The following is a 17198-nucleotide window of genomic DNA, read 5'->3' on the forward strand; positions in this document are numbered from 1 at the left end:
TGATAATTTGGATAATGCTCTTGATTACTGTATTAATAGATATATAGATAGACAGATGATAAATGGATAGTAGATAAACAGAGAGGTATATAAACATGTATCTTATAAGCTACTTAGAACTCTATAATAAGTATACAGGGGAGAAATCTGCAGACATTGCCCTGGCATGAAAATGGTTATCATCATTATTACTTTTACTACTACTATTTAATTGAAATAGATATATTCCCTAGGCAAACAATATTACACTAACAAAATCTCTTGCAGCATTTCCCACTCCATTAACAAACCAAGCCCTTAAGATAATGTATAAAATTTGATAACCTAGCCTCAACATCTAGGCATCAGGCTTCCTACATCCATTTACAAAGAAAAAACGCTACCAAAAATCAGAAATGAGGGGGCTAGAGGAGCACTGGGTTCCAATAGAAGGCCTGCATTCCACCCCATGAACCTCTTCTCATAGAATGGGAATCTGAGCAGATCCATTTTGATGACTCGACAAGACAGACTAGGCCAGTGATGGCGAACCTTTTGGGCACTGAGTGCCCAAACGGGAATGTGTGTAAATGTGAGCGCGCGCTAGGGTGCTTGAAATATGAAGACCAGCTGTCCAGCCTGCACATGCCTGTCTTTTGGGCTGTTTTGGACATTTTTGGTCCATTTATGATGTGAAAAATGCCCCCAAAATGGCCTGACAATCGCTTGAAAAATGACCTGAAAACATCCTGAAAATGGCCCGAAAAATGGCCTGGATTTTGGGCGTTTTTGGCTGGTTTTCATGCTGTTTTCAATCCTTTTTCCGGCACTTATGAAGACCAGCTGGCTGGCATGCTGAAGACCATAAGAGCAGCCAGTGACGGTGCGTGTGCCCACAGAGAGTGCTGTGTGTGCCACCTCTGACACGTATGCGATAGGTTCGCCATCACGGGACTAGGCAGAGCCTAACATAACCTAGTGTTGTTCCTTGCAAGGATTTAGAGGCAATAACTAACACTTTGTGACCATTTGAGAGCCTTTGCCCAACTTCGTGTTGTGCACCAGTTGCGGCCTCCCTTGGATCAGGATTCCCTGCGCTCAGTCATTCAGTCTAGTCATCTCACAGCTGGACTAATATAATGCGCTCTACATGGGGCTACCTTTGAAAAGCGTTAGAAGCTGCAGCTGGTGCAGAGTGCAGCAGTGCAGGTAGATTTGGGACACCCCCAGGAATACCGCCTGTAACATCACTGCTTCATGAACCGCATTGGTTACCAGTCTGCTTCTGGGTACAACTCTTTTTTTTTTATAGTCAACATTTTTTATTGAATTACCGTATATAGTATGATAAAATACAAAATACAAAGTAAATAGAAAAGCAGTGGGGGAGGGAAGGAAAAGAGAAGTGAGGAAAAATAAGAAAAAGAATAATTAACTTCTGACTCTCTCTTTTATAGTAAAATAAGGCATTAACATCAAATCACAACTTTTTGTTTTTTCATAATAATATAAACAAGCCATTTCTATAAAGATCTATCAGTCTAATTCAGGGTTGTCAAACTCCCAGCCGGATGGATCACCTGCTGGCCCAGTTTAGCCAAGGGGGGGAAAAGTCCCGATATGTCATGTGACACTGCTGTGATGACGCACGTTTGACAGCCCCGGTCTAATCGGTAAAACCCAAAGTCAGAGGTTTCATTCTTTTCCATATCAAGTTTGAAGTTCAAGTTTTGTTTCCATGTGGAAACAAAAGTACTTATGTTCTTTTCTTTAATCAAAGTGGTCAATTTTGCCATTTCAGCCAATGCCATTTCAGGGTGCAATTCAAGGTGTTGGTGATCATCTTTAAAGCCCTTCATCGCATGGGTCCAGGTTACTTCAGGACTGTCTCACCCCACTGGGCTTGGCCTGTACTACTTATGCTTGCAGTGGAGGCCTGCTGTGGGTCCCATCAGTCCGAGTATTCTGGCTGATGGGATCCAGGAGGAGGGCCTTCTCTGCTATTGCTCCTGCCCTCTGGAATATCTTGCCCTGCAATGTGAGGTTGGCCCCTATCTTTCCATAAAGGCCTAAAGACATGGCTCTGCCAGTCAGTTTGGGGCCCCAGTGAGGAAACAGCACAATGGAGGTAAGTGATTGAGTAATAACAGGTCCCTCCTCCACCCCCACCCTCCCCATGCATCCTTGTCTTTAATGCCTGATTTTAACTTTTAGGTTTAAACTGTATATGTATCTGTAAGCAGTCCAGAGTAACCCTATGGTGAGATGGGAAGCCAATACATTTTATAAATAAATTAATGCGCAAGCAAGCAAGCAAACAGTGTTGGGCCTGATAACCAGTGCAGACTGTATAACTTTGGTCACTGAGAAATATCAGAGCCAATTTTAGTTTCTAGGGTGTCTTCAAAAGCAGCCCCACATCACAGTAATCTTGTTACAAGGCTTCCCAGTCTGGGCAAAGCTCTAACTGGAGCATCAACCAAAGTGTACAAGCTGAAGATCAAGCATATCTCTTCCTTTCCCTTTTGTAACATAGCTGAAACATAACATCTATACTTAAAATCACAACTCTTTTTATCTATATATCCTATTGAAAGTTGCCATGAGGGATCGCGTGAAGGTCAAGTAGAATTTCACAAAACCTAATACTGGCATGCAGGGCTCCCTCACTATCTCCTTTCCCTTTGTAAGTCTCTTTTTTTCCCTATTTCGCTTTCCTTCTTGCTTTAATATCTTCTTGGGAGATATATATTTCATTGCCACCTCTACAACTTGAAATAAAACACAAATATTGTAACCAATTTCATTTTAGAACCTTCTTTCTTGAGCTGGCATGGTTCTAAGAGATCTTGTTTCTCAGAATTATTGTTCTTTTACCCTGACATTCCTCTTCAGGTATACTGATTCATGTTTTAAAAGGCTCACACTCCCCAAACTTCTATCTTTCCATGGACATTCACAAGAAGGCAGTTCTGATTATGATTTTTAACTATATTGTACAGCCTATCATTTAATCGGTTTTATGGGTATTTAAAAATATTTAAGTTTTGTATATTGTTTTATTTGTGGTCTGTACACCGCCCCGAGTCCCTTTGGGGAGAGGGGGCGGTCTATAAATTCAATAAAATTAAATTAAATTAAATGGATTTCTGAGATGCCTTTAGGAAACTCAGAAGAGAAGAGTATAATCTCTCTCCACCCTCTATTGAGTCAGAGCTAAATTATATTTAACATGTGGGCTTCATTTAGTTTTTACTATTAATATTTTTTAGCAGACTGATCCCAACCTAATGAGTCCAATCATTTTTTTAAAAACTGCTAAGTCTGTTATTAGGCTATTAACTCAACATTAGAGTCTATAAAGCATTATTTGGGGGAGAAAGAACACTTCCTCCCTTTCCTGAATCTAGGTTTCTGTTAATAACGTTTATTGAAATAATTTTATCCTTATATTTCCCTCTACAACATCCCTGTTTAATTATTTGTGGATTTAGGTATCATTTTTCAAAACAGAAGATTTTTTTTCAAGGCATCTTATGTTTAAGGTGAATGCCTAAAAAGTCCAGTTTAAAATAATAGATTGAAATGAATTCATTCTTGGTTAGAGAACATTTCTCACCACCACCCTGAACAAGTGACTAGTCTAGGGCAAGATTTGAACCTGAGATGTCCTGTTTCTTCGTTCCAACTTTTAGCTCCCCCAGTTATATCACTCACCAAAGACAGTTCTTGCATTCCTGCTGGATGCCTACCAAAAGAAAGAATGAAAAGAAGTGGCAACAGCAAAATATCTTGATTTCCGGATGCAAAAAGGTGCTGAATTAATTGACTTTTATCAGCAGTTAACATGAATCCCTCTTGACTTGCCCTAAGCCTGAACACTAATGATAGGTGATACATTTGTTGAGTTCCAACCTTAAGTCTATTGTGCTCTGAATTCCATGCTCAGATTGTCCTACCTCTTGGGTTCTTGGAGTTCTTTAAGCGGTAAAGTTGTGCCGTTGTAGCAAAGCATGGGACTGGGAGTTGCACAGCCTGGTCGTAACTCCTTCAGGAAAGGGAACAGACATGCTCAAGCTTCCCAAAGCCCTTTTCTGATCTGGCAGCAGGTAAAACCAGTCTTATGGGGTGTGTCGAGTGTGCTGGGAGCTGCAGATCCTAACAAGTTTCTGGGCCTACCTAGTAAGGATATTTAAAAATAATAATGATCAGCTACAATGGCATATTGAAAGGTATCCCCTGACATTTCATGGATCAGAGTCATTTCCTTGTCCGGAGACATTCTTCTTTTCTCCACATAAATTGCTGCACATTCCTCTCAAACAGACTGCATGCCAAACAACAATCCTAATTATTTAATTAATGAATTAATGCCTATCTTGCTGCAATCTTTTTTTTGCAAGAAATTTTTATTTTTATTAAACAAACAGCACCAAAAAAAATCATCATCTTACATTACATCTTGTAGAAAGTGTGTCAATTGGTTACAATTAGCTTTCGTGCATCTCTTCCACAGTCACTACTTACATTCATATCAAATGTCAAAGATTCTTAATGAGTCTTACTATCAACATAGCATAGTTCTCATTTGACTGAAGTCGTTTTAGTGTCCTTTTGCCTAAAATAATCCATAGTTAAAAACACAACCACCTGATGGCATTTCATTAATTATTACAAAATCATCCGATAGCCTTTATAACATATTCTAAATAAAGATTAGTTGACAAAGTTTCTAAGCCTTTTTTTCCAAGTCACTGTTTACAATTTGTGTCTAGGTTCCTTTTGTTATGATAGTACCTATATATATCATTAACTGTATCCCTTATCCTTATCATTCCATTATTAGTTGTTATAATTAATATTGGTTAACAGAAGATCCTTTACTGTTTATATCCATTTTCTTCTCATCAAACCAACACATATGCGTACCTTATTGCCCTTATCGATTATTTATTTAACATAACAATCTAAAAGTTACTAAATTACTACTTACTAATTATAAAACTTAGTTAATTTTTTGTTATCAACGTTCATATATCCAATAACATTACACCTTTATAACATATTCAAAATAAGAATTAATTAACAAAATGTCTAAGCCTTTTTTTCCAAGTCACTGTTTGCAATTTATATCCAAATTCCTTATATTAAACCAGTACATATATATGTAGTTAACTATATCTCTTATCATTTCATTATTGTTATCATGAATATTTGTGAACAAAATCATTATTTATATCCAACTTCCTCACCTGCAGCCAACATAAATATGTACCTTGTTACCATTATCAACTATTTATTTAACAAAGCAATCTAAAAATTACTAAATTCCTACTTACTAATCACCAAACCTAGCTACTTTTTTATTTATCAACTTTCATATATCAACCTGCATCCTTCCAGGAGGCATCTAGTCTTATTTCATTTGCCATTTGTGGAGTTAATCTTCTGTTTATTTCCTTGGTAAAGTTTTTATGGACATCTCTCCGCACCTTGTTACTTGTTGCATCTCTCAGGTAATCTCGGCGCCCTCCATTTGCTACTTTAATTAATTTATCTCTGATTGTCAATCATGCTTCTGATAAGATTTCTCTCCTTAAAACCATCATTTTTTCTCTTTTTTCTTCTTCTGTGCCTTGAGATTTGGGGTAGAGCTCCAGTCCATCAAATTCCTTTTCCATACTCCCATTTTTTTGCTTTCAACCACTTTCACTCCAGAAATCAAATCATTAGTTTTCTTATCTTTGTATTCATTTTTCTCTTCAAATTTTGGGGCTCCATCTCCATCATTTTTTCTAGTATAAACTCTATTTTCTTCTCAATTCTCGCAGTTACCTCCAATAAATTTTGAATTCCATCCTAAATCTTTTGAAAGTTAAAGTTTCCTCTTCTGAAATATAGCTTAAACACAAAATCATTTGTAATCTTCACAAGAAAGAGGTTCCGTTTTTTTCCCCCTCTCCCAGTGCCGATAAGGCTCTCAAAGGACAGCTGTGTAAACACCTTGTGCCTTTGGCTCTTATCACTTTTAATTATGGAACTTTGAAGTACAAAGACAGTGAAATCAAAAGAGAAACAGTAACGAATATGTGGTTTCAGAAACTCTACCGTGTTTCCCCGAAAATACAACCTGTCCTGAAACTAAAGCCTTGCCACATTTTTCGTATGGGCAAAAATATAAGCCCACCCCCGAAAATAAGCCCTCTGGACAATCCCCCCCCTCCGGCCAGGCAGAGCACCGCTCGCCGACCTAGCGGTATCCCGAAGCCGCCAAGCCACGGGAATGAGGTGGGGGCAAAGGCTCTTGCGTTGCTTGGTGCTTTTGGGGTACCGCTAGGTCGGTCAGCGATGCTGTGCCCAGCTGAAGAGGGGGGGTTGCTGGGCAGCTGCTCTCTTGCGAGCGGGCTCCCGAAGAGCTGGGCACAGCCTCAGGGTCGAATGGCTGTGTTGCCCTGTCGCAGCAGCAACACAGCAGCCATGAGGTGACCAAGCTCGCGAGCAGCCGCCCGGCAACCCCCCCTTTCCAGACAGGTATAGTGCTGCTGACAGACCTAGCAGTACCCGGACACCAAGCAACACGAGCGCCTGTTCGCCGCCCCCCGCCTCCCACGGTTCGGTGCCTTCGGAATGCCCCTAGGTGAGTGAATGGGGCTTTGCATGGCTGGAGAGAGGAGTTGTGCTTTTCCGCTCCCCGCTCGCGCGAAGGGCATCTCCACTGCTGGCACCATCCGCTGCTTGGTTTTTTTTTTTTCAAAGCACGGAGGATGGATGCCGCTCTGGAAGTACGCTCTATGGTTGTACGATCTGCAGCGTACGATAATAGAAGATTTTTGTTAGAGTAGAGAAGGAGATTTTAATTCTTAAGTTAAAAAATAAAGCAAGAAAAAGAAGAAAAACCGGTCTGTTCACTTTAAGAAGAGAGAGAAAAAAAGTTGCAAGCATTTCAATCCACAAAGTACAATTACAAAAGGAAAAAAAAGCATATTAACCAAAACAATCCAATGGAGATCAATTCTGCCGCTTACGGATTTAATTTAGCATAAAAAAGAAGTTCTTTTGGGCAGTATTTTTCAAAACAGAAAGGATTTCTCACCAGATGAACACACTTTCTCTTTCCGTTTCCTTCTGTTCCAGAGCCGTCCCAACTTCATCAGCCTAGACTGCCTTTGTCGCCAGCTTGAAGGCCTTCTCTTGGATTGATCAGGGACTTGTGGGGTCCCTGAGATCAGCAAGACGTGGTCTTCCTGTTCACCATCTCTTCAGGACGGTTTAGGTCTGATTGGACCACCCAGTGGCAAAAGTATCGGCAGCGGTCTTGGAGCATCGAGACTGCACGTCCGTACCGTTGGGGCATTGGCTCCTCCCTCCTCTTGCTGCAATCTTGTGACCCTGGTTCAATGTCACAACAGAAACAACAACCAAATTATAGCAATGTAAAATCCAAATTACAAAAACAAACCAAAGCAGTACAGAAATATAGTAAGAACAACCAAAGGTGCAGGTGATGCTACTGAAAGACTCTTCAAAAAACTATTTTTAACAACTAAAAGAACAATCTGGTAGGGGCTGGCAGGGTCTCAGCAGGGAGCTCTTTCTATAGGTCGATGCTGTGCGGAGAAGCAGTGCCTTCTAGCTTCAGCTCTCCTGATGTCCCAGAAATGTAAAACAAGGAGACCCTCCCTACTTGCTCCAACCTGTTGGGAGGAGTCAGTCCCATGGATGCCCAGGTGCCAAGTCATGGAGGCTTTGTAGGGTAACAGCAACACTTTAAGTTACATGTGGAACTGAACCTGTAACCAATGAAGGGCCTGCCAGACACATTAAATATGCTTCCAACCTCAGGAGGTAGTTAAAAGACAGGCCATCACATTCTGGGCTAATCATTACAATTTCTGATTAGTCTTTAAGGCAGCCCCATGTAAAGCCTACTGCAGCAGCCTCTATGAATGATGGTGATGAGAGCATCAGTTATTGTCGCTAAATCCTCCTCCACTAGCTTTAGGATATGTTTAAGCTCTGTTAGCCATAGCCTCCACCTCCTGTTCAAATGGGAACTACAAGTCCAGGAGGATCCCTACATCAAAGACCTACTCCTCTCCATTCATGAATAACACCAGCACCAAAAGAGAGCCCTAACATATAGATAAACCTTGACTTACAACCATTCATTTAGTGACCATTCAAAGTTACAACAGCCTCAAAAATGTGTCTAACAACCAGTCCTCACAATTACAACCATCACTGCACCCCCATGGTCACATGAACAAAATTGGGTGTTCGACAACCAACATGCGTTTATGAATGATTGCAGCATGCCAAGGTCACATGATTACCATTTGCGAACTGTCCAGCTGGCTTCCGACATGCAAAACCAATCAGGAAGACGGATTCACTCAATAACCACCTTAACTGCAGTTATTCTCTTAACAACCGTGGCAAAAAAAGTCATAAAATTGGGTGCCACTCACTTAGCAACCATCTTTCTTAATCACAGAAATTTTGGTCCCAATTGTAGTTGTAAGTTGAGGACTACCTGAACAAAGAGAAGCTCCAAGTTCCTTGGGTTCAATTTGAACCTGTTCTCTCTCCAGACCATCAAATAGTGGTGGGATCCTACTGGTTTAACAACCGGTTCGGTGATCATGTGCTTCGCAGTTTTGGGAAAAATTACCTTTCGGATTATTGCTGGGGAGGAAAGCAGCTGAGGTTTGGCTATTTGCTCTGCCACGTGACTCAACTGAGAAGATAAAGGCGAGTAAAGCGCAGGGGCAGGCAGGCCCACTTCATTGTTGGAGCGAACCGGTTCACTCCCAGCTGATGGTCGGAGCTACTGGTTTGCCCGAACTGATCTGAACTGGTAGAACCCCACCCCTGCCATCAAGGCTTTAAACCCCAGGAAATAATATTGGCAGTATCTCCCTTTATTACCCAAGATAGCAATGTGTAGCATACAGATTATTCATAACCAAAATTGTCATCTTATGATCTTTCCCCAACAGTTTCAAATAAAAGTTAAGAAGCAGGAGGGTGAAGACTAATCCCTGTAAAGGGTCTGATAGGCTGACCTCACTTCCCTCTTTTACAGCAGACTGAAGCCATTCACAGGAGTGGAACCCCTGCAAAACAGTGCCCCAAAGCCTGACCTTCTTAGGTAGTCTAGTAAGATGCTAGAGCAGCGATGGCGAACCTTTTTTGGTTCGCGTGCCATAAGTGGGGGGAGCGCAGGGGGGTCGTGTGCAGGCGTGCCGCACCCATAATACAATGCGTGACCCCCCCAGTGCGCATACGCGCACTACAGGTGCGACCGACCCCCCATTTTTGCATGCTTTTTTCACCCTCCCCAGGCTCCAGAGGCTTTATAGGAGCCTGGGGAGGGCGAAAACAGCTTCCCCGCCCCCCCGGAAGCCCCCCCCGGAAGCAGTCAAAACGACCCTCCAAGCAAACTGGAAGTCACTTCCGGTTTGCTCGGGGGGTCGTTTTAAGCGCTCCGAAGGCTTCAGGGACCTTCAAGAGGCTTCCCTGAAACCTCCAGGCCAGTCAAAATGACCCTCCGAGCAAACAGGAAGTCCGTTCCCGAACTTCTGGTTTGCCCGTAGTACCCGTTTTTTGCGCTCCAAAGGCTTCAGGGAAGCTCATGAAGCCTCCGGGGGGAGCCTCTTTTCACCCTCCCCAAGCTCTTATAAAGGCTCTGGAGCCTGGGGAGGGCGAAAAATGGCTTTAAAAAAGGGTGAACTCAGCTGGCCAGAGTGCACATGTGCGCTGGCCAGCTGACAGGGCAGCGCCTCGCGTGCCCTGACAAATGGCTCTGCGTGCCACAGATTCGCCATCACTGTGCTAGAGAGAAGGTGTCTGAAAGGGCAGGAAGGTTACTAAGAAGTCTAAAAGGAAAAGGAGAAGTGCATTACACAGATCATCCAAGAAAGTGACCCAAAGTTGTCTCGTTCCCATACACAGGTCTGAACCCAGACTGAATGGAGACAACCCACTTCTTCTAAAGTAGTACCTATGTGTATTTAGAGTATCTACAGTACCATGATTCATAATTCCAACACTCAGCTGGAAATATGTAAAGCCTATGCTGCCTCAATATCCATGCACATTAAAAATGAAGACGTGCTGTTTTCCTGGACAGTATTTAACTTATAAAAAATATAGGAAAGGAGTAGCTAAAAATATCTGAAAATGAATGCAGTCAATGGAACCGTCCTATTGTACATAGGTCAAAACAAAGGCAGATATGATGTCACAGGATGGAGCATCAGGTTAAAAAAGCAGGAGTTGAAAGGTATCAGTCTTCTAGAGGTAGGTGAGTCCTGTATTGCTAGAAGGCATACCTACACATTTTGATATCTTCCTGTAAAGAAAGAACAAAGCATTTGAGGCCTCAATGTAATAAACTAACATGTCCATCTGCAAAACCATAATAAAGGAAAGATTTAAAATAGATGTATAATTACTAAAATAAAATAATAATTTTAAAGAGTTCAAAATAATTCTATTTACTATCATCACATTTTCCCAGGATCTTGCTGCTTTGTACAAAGCAGCTAGAAGCATGTTTGCAAAATGGAAGAATATTAAAAAAGATAGCATTGTACTCAAACGAGACAAGAACAATTGCTTCCAACCCTTCCTCCTTTGTGTCTCAGCCCCAACTCCCCAAGTTCATTTGATGAGCGTGTTTCAATATCTGGGAAGCCAGTTACCAGTAGCCATGCAATGGCTGTCTGGACTGTGGTTGGAGAGAAGAGCAGAAGCACCGGTGGTTGTTTGGAACAGGAAGATGATGTAACCCCACCTGCAGAGAAAAATGATGATTGAAACACTAATATTTTAAGACTGGAGCTCAGCCTTGTAAAGCCATCATTACAGCAGTCAAATAAAGTGATAATTTTTCTTAGGTCCTACTTATAAGATTCAGAATATTGGGGCCAACTTCACATTGCAGGGCAAGATATTCCAGAGGTCAGGAGCAATAGTAGAGAAGGCCCTCCTCCTGGATCCCATCAACCAGAATACTGCTCAGTGGAGCGTTGCGCAGGCGCTGTACGTGCCATGCGCATGTGCAGAAGTGCCAAAGACTTAAAAGACCAGTAAGGAGTGCGGGCGGGCGGGCGGGCCCTCCGGAGCACCGTACTGGAACGGTATCCAGTGCTCTGGGCAGGCTCTGGTACACCCCCTACTAGGGCGTACTGCCTGCAACCCACCACTGAATAGCACCAGACAGAATGAGCAGGAAACATTTCCCCAGTCAAGGAACTACCAAGAAAAAAAACACACCCTCACCAACACTGGCAGGGCAAGATACTAAACAGGCAGCAAACCTCACACTCACTAGAACTAAGGCAGGCAATGAAACTTCTGCAAGCAAACAACTAAGCACCGAGAGCAGCAAGAACTCCACACTTCAGCCCTGGGCTATATATATTCTCTTCTATAGGTGCTGTTCAGCCTTGCCCAACCTAAAGACTTCCATATTATGTTAGACTGCAGCTCCCATCCACTTGGCTGCTCTGGAATGTTACAAATAATAATTCAAATGTCTGGAGACTGTAAGATGGGAAGTGCTGATCCAAACCAGTAAGGCAGGCAAAGGGAAGGCCAGTCATGAATCACACATGTATAGGCTTGCTCTGCTTAAGTAACCCACAGTGATGTTGCTGAATTGCACGGCAACTTTTATTTGAGCAGGCAATGAAAGGCACCACAGCAGGTGGAGTAAGTGGCAAAGAAGTGTTTCCTCCATGAAGAAAATATTCCAGAGCAAAAGTGCTGCCATGGAAGAAAACAGTGCCTTTGGGTTTCAGCTCCCCCACACCCCAAAACCTCTGGGATCTTTAAGTAATGATTTTTTAAGAGGTCAGACCAATGCTGGTTGAAGGTGATCCCATAGGTCAGTGATGGCGAACCTATGGCTCGCGTGCCACAGGTGGCACGCAGAGCCATTTGTCAGGGCACACGAGGCGCTGCCCTGTCAGCTGGCCAGCGCACATGCGCACTCTGGCCAGCTGAGTTCACCCTTTTTTAAAGCCATTTTTCGCCCTCCCCAGGCTCCAGAGCCTTTATAGGAGCTTGGGGAGGGTGAAAAGAGCCTCCCCCCCTGGAGGCTTCATGAGCTTCCCTGAAGCCTCTGGAGAACAAAAAACGGGTACTACGGGCAAACCGGAAGTTTGGGAACGGACTTCCTGTTTGCTCGGAGGGTCATTTTGACTGGCCTGGAGGTTTCAGGGAAGCCTCTTGAAGGTCCCTGAAGCCTTCGGAGTGCTTAAAATGACCCCCCGAGCAAACCGGAAGTGACTTCCAGTTTGCTCGGAGGGTCGTTTTGACTGCTTCCGTGGGGGTGGCGCGAGGGCTTCTGGGGGGGGGCGGGGGAGGCTGTTTTCGCCCTCCCCAGGCTCCTATAAAGCCTCTGGAGCCTGGGGAGGGTGAAAAAAGCATGCAAAAATGGGGGGGCAGTCGCGCCTGTAGTGCGCGCATGCGCACGGGGGGGTTGCGCATTGCATTATGGGTGCAGCACGCCTGCACACGACCCCCCTGCGCTCCCCCCACTTATGGCACGCGAGCCAAAAAAGGTTCGCCATCGCTGGCATAGGTATTTTTGAAACATTGGATAATTCAAAAAGTATCTGAGTTTCTATTTCCAGTCCTACTGTATTCATGTCCTAGTTAATATGGTGCCCAGCCCAGATATCTGCACCAAAGACCATCTTAAAATAATTTTGGCACCTCAAGCTTTTAAGTGCAACTGGTCTGTCCTCACTATGTGGACAGGTGAATCATAGCGGGCTTAAGTAGTTGACCATTTCATAGGTGCTTAATCAAATATAGGCAATCAAATATCAGCAATGAAATTGTCTTGCAATTTTGTTGACAGTAGGAAAAGATCTGGGAAGAAAAAACAGCTGGACACGGAGACAGATGTTATATTGGTGGAATCGTAAGTGGACAGGAACCGAGTGATTCGCAGGCTCCTCAGTTTGGAGACTTTTCATCTGTTGCCCTCAAAATGGGGTCGAAAGATAAAGACACACCATATTTCACTAGAACACATACATATTTTTTAACAGAAATCCATAAACTTTATATTCAGTGCTGTACTGTTAGAAATAAGGTGTTGATGAAAGAAATGTCCTTCTGGGTTCGGCTCCAAGTGGGGAAAAAGATACTGGAGACATGGAGGCTGCTTGGAAAGATGGTTTTAATGGTGGACAGGACAGCATGGCTTGAGTCCTGAACAGAAAAGGTGATCACATGCTTCAATGTTGGTGGAGAAGAAGAGAAGGGCTGATGGAGGGGCTTGCTAGGCTTTTTATAACCTGTTCAGTCCCACCTCTCTGTTTCCTGTTCCTGTGTAAGAAATGTATTCTGATTGGTTGTCAGACTCACATGGGCCCATGCAAGGGCAACCCTCTAGGCCCGTGATGGCGAACCTATGGCACGCGTGCCACAAGTGGCACGCGGAGCCATTTGTCAGGGCACGCGAGGTGCTGCCCTGTCAGCTGGCCAGCGCGCATGGGCGCGCTGGCCAGCTGAGTTCACCTTTTTAAAAGCTATTTTTCGCCTTCCCCAGGCTCCAGAGGCTTTATAGGAGGCTGGGGAGGGCGAAAAGAGTCTCCCCCGCCCCCCCGGAGGCTTCAGGGACCATCCCTGAAGCCTTCGGAACGCTTAAAACCACCCTCCGAGCAAACCGGAAGTGACTTCCGGGTTGCTCGGAGGGTGGTTTTAAGCGCTCCGAAGGCTTCAGGGACTGTCCCAGGCTTCCCTGATGCCTTCGGAGCGCTTAAAACGACCCTCCGAGCAACCCGGAAGTCACTTCCGGTTTGCTCGGAGGGTGGTTTTAAGCGCTCCGAAGGCTTCAGGGAAGCCTCTGGACAGTCCCTGAAGCCTCTGGAGGGCCTCCTGGGGTCAGGGGAGGCTCTTTTCGCCCTCCCCAGACTCCTATAAAGCCCCTGGAGCCTGGGGAGGGCAAAAAAAATGTAAAAATGGGGGGGGGGGGGTCGCGCGTTGCATTATGGGTGCGGCACGCCCGCACTCGACCCCCCTGCGCTCCCACTTGTGGCACGCGAGCCAAAAAAGGTTCGCCATCACTGCTCTAGGCTGAGTTTTGAATCCAGGTTTGGTTGAATTCTCAGATGCCATGTGGTCAGTTGAGTAAAGACTTATATTATCATGCCTTCATTCCCATCCCCCTGGAGCTGAAGGGGAGAACTCTTTATTATGTAAAGTGGACTAGCTTGGCCTTCTTAATGGCCCATTGATAAAGTGAGGATAGCCAGGAAGCTGCGGGAATTTACTTAAGTTTTTTAAAATGTGTTTCTCTCTTTTTCACATCCAGGAAAATATAATATTCTGCCTTATCAATATTTCCTAGGATATTTCATTTTTCTGGGAGAGGGCTGGGTGATAACTTCCTACAGTGTAATGTCATATAACATTAATGCAGGGATAGGTGAAAACTGATAAACATCTAATAAGGAAGATCTAGTCTGCTGTTTTGGGTTTTGGTGTTTTTTTTTTGAAATTATGGTTAACAACGAGTCTTCTGGCTGCTAGTTGCTGTTCATGGACGCTTCCTGGCAGTCTTGTGACTTTTCAGGCTTTCAGCCTTGGAACTCCTGGTGTGAGCAAGGCAAGTCTCCACCTGTTATCTACGGAAGATTCCCAGCTACGTTTTGTACCTAAATTAAGGCATGGTCCATCAGCAGTTATCAGCAAGCTGCGCACTAAAGTACCAAGGTGTTCAGGGTCATATGCAGAGAGAGGCAGTCCCTCTGTAGCTCTCCTAAGTGATGCATCAGCAAAAGGGCTGATTAGCTGCCTTTCCGAATACTAATTTCCGACAAGCTGAAATCTATTTCAGGGTTGCTAGAACAAAGCCAATCACCACAGTTCTTTTCCAAAGCAAGAACTTGTCACTTTTCGCCCCCCCCCCCAAAAGCCCATCGAATCTGAATTCCGTTTATGGCGTTGTTTTTCCTACAAGCTGCCCAGCTCATCAGAGCCTGAAACGCACGTCCTGCCCTTTGTCCTCTCCAGCTTCTGCAGATTACCGCCCGATAAGCCCTTCCTTTCTTTTCGATTGTGCTCCCTCCCGCAGCCGAGGTGGGTGGGGAACACAAAGGCTGTAAGTTCCAGCGGCTGAGCACCCCCCCAAAACGCGCCGCGGAAGGAATTGCTGCCGGGGAGCTGAGGAACAAAGAGGCGGGACTTGGCCGGCGCAGCCCAGGGAGTCGCGCGGGCCGCTGTTCTGTCGGGGCTGGGAGCAAGCGGGAAATAATAGCGATTTTGTTCCCGGAAGGAGGCGGGGTTCGCTGTTTTTCGTTTTTAAGCGCCTCAGCTACGGTTTGTGGTTTCTAGTTTCATGGCTGGAGGCGTGCTGCTCCGAGCCTGAGCCTGTACCTAACCACACCACACCATTTCCTTTCGGGGTGAGCAATATAGAGAGAATAGGGGGAAAAAACACGCGAGGGATAGTAAACGAAAGAAATGAATGGCTTGAGACTTGAAAAACTCAATCCAAAATATACCGGTGAAATTCACTATACTGTCCCATGCCGTGTTATTCTTGGTAAACCATTTCTCCTTTCCCTTTAAATTCATGCGTTGCCTTTTATTCTTTAAACCTCTTCATTTCTCTTTTTTGGGGAACTTTGCAGCTCCATCCAGTCACGACTTTCACTGTCACTGTACCTTACAACCCATTTATTCTTCACAATCCAGCCCTTGTTCATTCTCTCTGTCTGATCAAACCACCTCAATATACTACTATTGTAGCGTTCGTTTTGTATTCAGTCAACATTCATTTACTACCCAATTGCTTCTTATTTAAAAGTGCATACATTTAAATATCCAGTTAACTATTTTGAAGCTTTTCCTCACCGACTGAAATCACATTTGCTCAGAAGAAGGTAGAGAGAAGAGAAGGACTATCAGGGTTCCAAGTAATGGATCCATCCCAAGGAAAAAAACTCCAAGGCAGGTGGATTCCTCAAAGAATAGCTTTATTGGAAATATATTGGCACATATCTGGTGAAAACCAACTCTGAAGGGCCCCTTGGTTTTCACCTAATTAAAAGTGAAAGTTTTCCCCTCAACCCCAAACAATCAGTCACATGGCCCAATCAAGGTAGTGTCTGCTGGTGTAGTGACATCACTCCTCCTCCTCTTGGCCAGGTGTGAGAATGCCCTTGGTTCCCAAGCGAAAGCATTTTATTTTGACTATGCAACCCCAACTATCTCTAATCTCTCCTCCCTATCCCTCGCTTCAGTGTAGCAGCACTTAAGCTTCATATATGGCTTTGGCCAGATCAGCTTCAGGGCTGACAAGGACCTTTTTGGATATTGCAGTTTTCAGTTCTTAGTGCAGTCATTCCTTGCAATAAACCACTCACATTTTACCCTCATTTTAATCTTAATTTGGGGTATCTTAAAGCTTCTTCGTTTCCTCATTTTTAATAAATGTTCTTCCGAGATACAAAAATTCATTACCTTGCCCTCATTTTTCACGGAAAATTTGCAATTGTTCGTTCCATTTCCCCTGTTTAAACACAGTTACCTTGGTCTATTATAGATAATTAGTTTTTGGACCCCTACTTCTCATTGCTCAACTCAGCACTATCGCTGGCTGCACAATTGAACAGGTTCAAATTATCCTATTCCAGATATATTATGCAAAGACCTGGTTCTCTGGAAAAAGCAGTAATGCTGGAAGATAGAAGGAAAGAAAATAAGAGAACGACCAGCAGCAAGGTGAATGGCTGCAGTGGCAATGAGTATATACCGTAGTTGGGAGACTTGAAAGAATACGTCAGGAATAGATTGTCATGGAGAAAATCTATGTTATCACTAGGAGTTGAAAATGACTTGATGGAATGTAATCAGCTTCTCTTTCTATCATGCAATCTACTGAAGCTTCCCCACAAATTATTCTCATTCTTAACAACATAGTAGTATCTATATATAAAAATGCACTTGCAATCTTATCCACAGCCAATGCATCTCTAATTCCACCACAAACATTCCTTATACATAAATCAATAAATACATTAAACGACCATGGAGGAATATACAGTCTTGTCTTACTCCCAGCTCAGAATGGTACCATGAGCCATGGTGGCACAGTGGTTAGAGTGCAGTACTGCAGGCTACTTCTGCTGACTGCTTGCTGACTGCAATTTGGCAATTCAAATCTCACCAGGTTCAAGGTTGACTCAGCCTTC

The 17198-nt window shown here is 43.9% G+C and overlaps 1 protein-coding gene across 3 annotated transcripts in view; it reads right to left on the reverse strand.

Moving 5' to 3' along the window:
• LPAR5 (lysophosphatidic acid receptor 5) overlaps positions 1 to 15527 on the reverse strand; it is a 33311-nt gene extending 17784 nt beyond the window's left edge. The window contains exon 1 of one of the 3 annotated variants that reach the window (XM_081941524.1): positions 15507 to 15527. The gene's annotated coding sequence lies outside the window, so the exon portion shown is untranslated. Of the gene's footprint in view, positions 1 to 3696; positions 3718 to 3938; positions 4040 to 15506 lie in introns of those variants that run through there. The other 2 variants (XM_081941522.1, XM_081941523.1) reach the window with 2 other exon arrangements.
• Between the last annotated feature and the right edge of the window lie 1671 nt (positions 15528 to 17198).

This window comes from Natrix helvetica (genome assembly GCF_964273705.1).
Source record: "Natrix helvetica genome assembly, chromosome: 2".
Classification (NCBI taxonomy): domain Eukaryota; kingdom Metazoa; phylum Chordata; class Lepidosauria; order Squamata; family Natricidae; genus Natrix; species Natrix helvetica.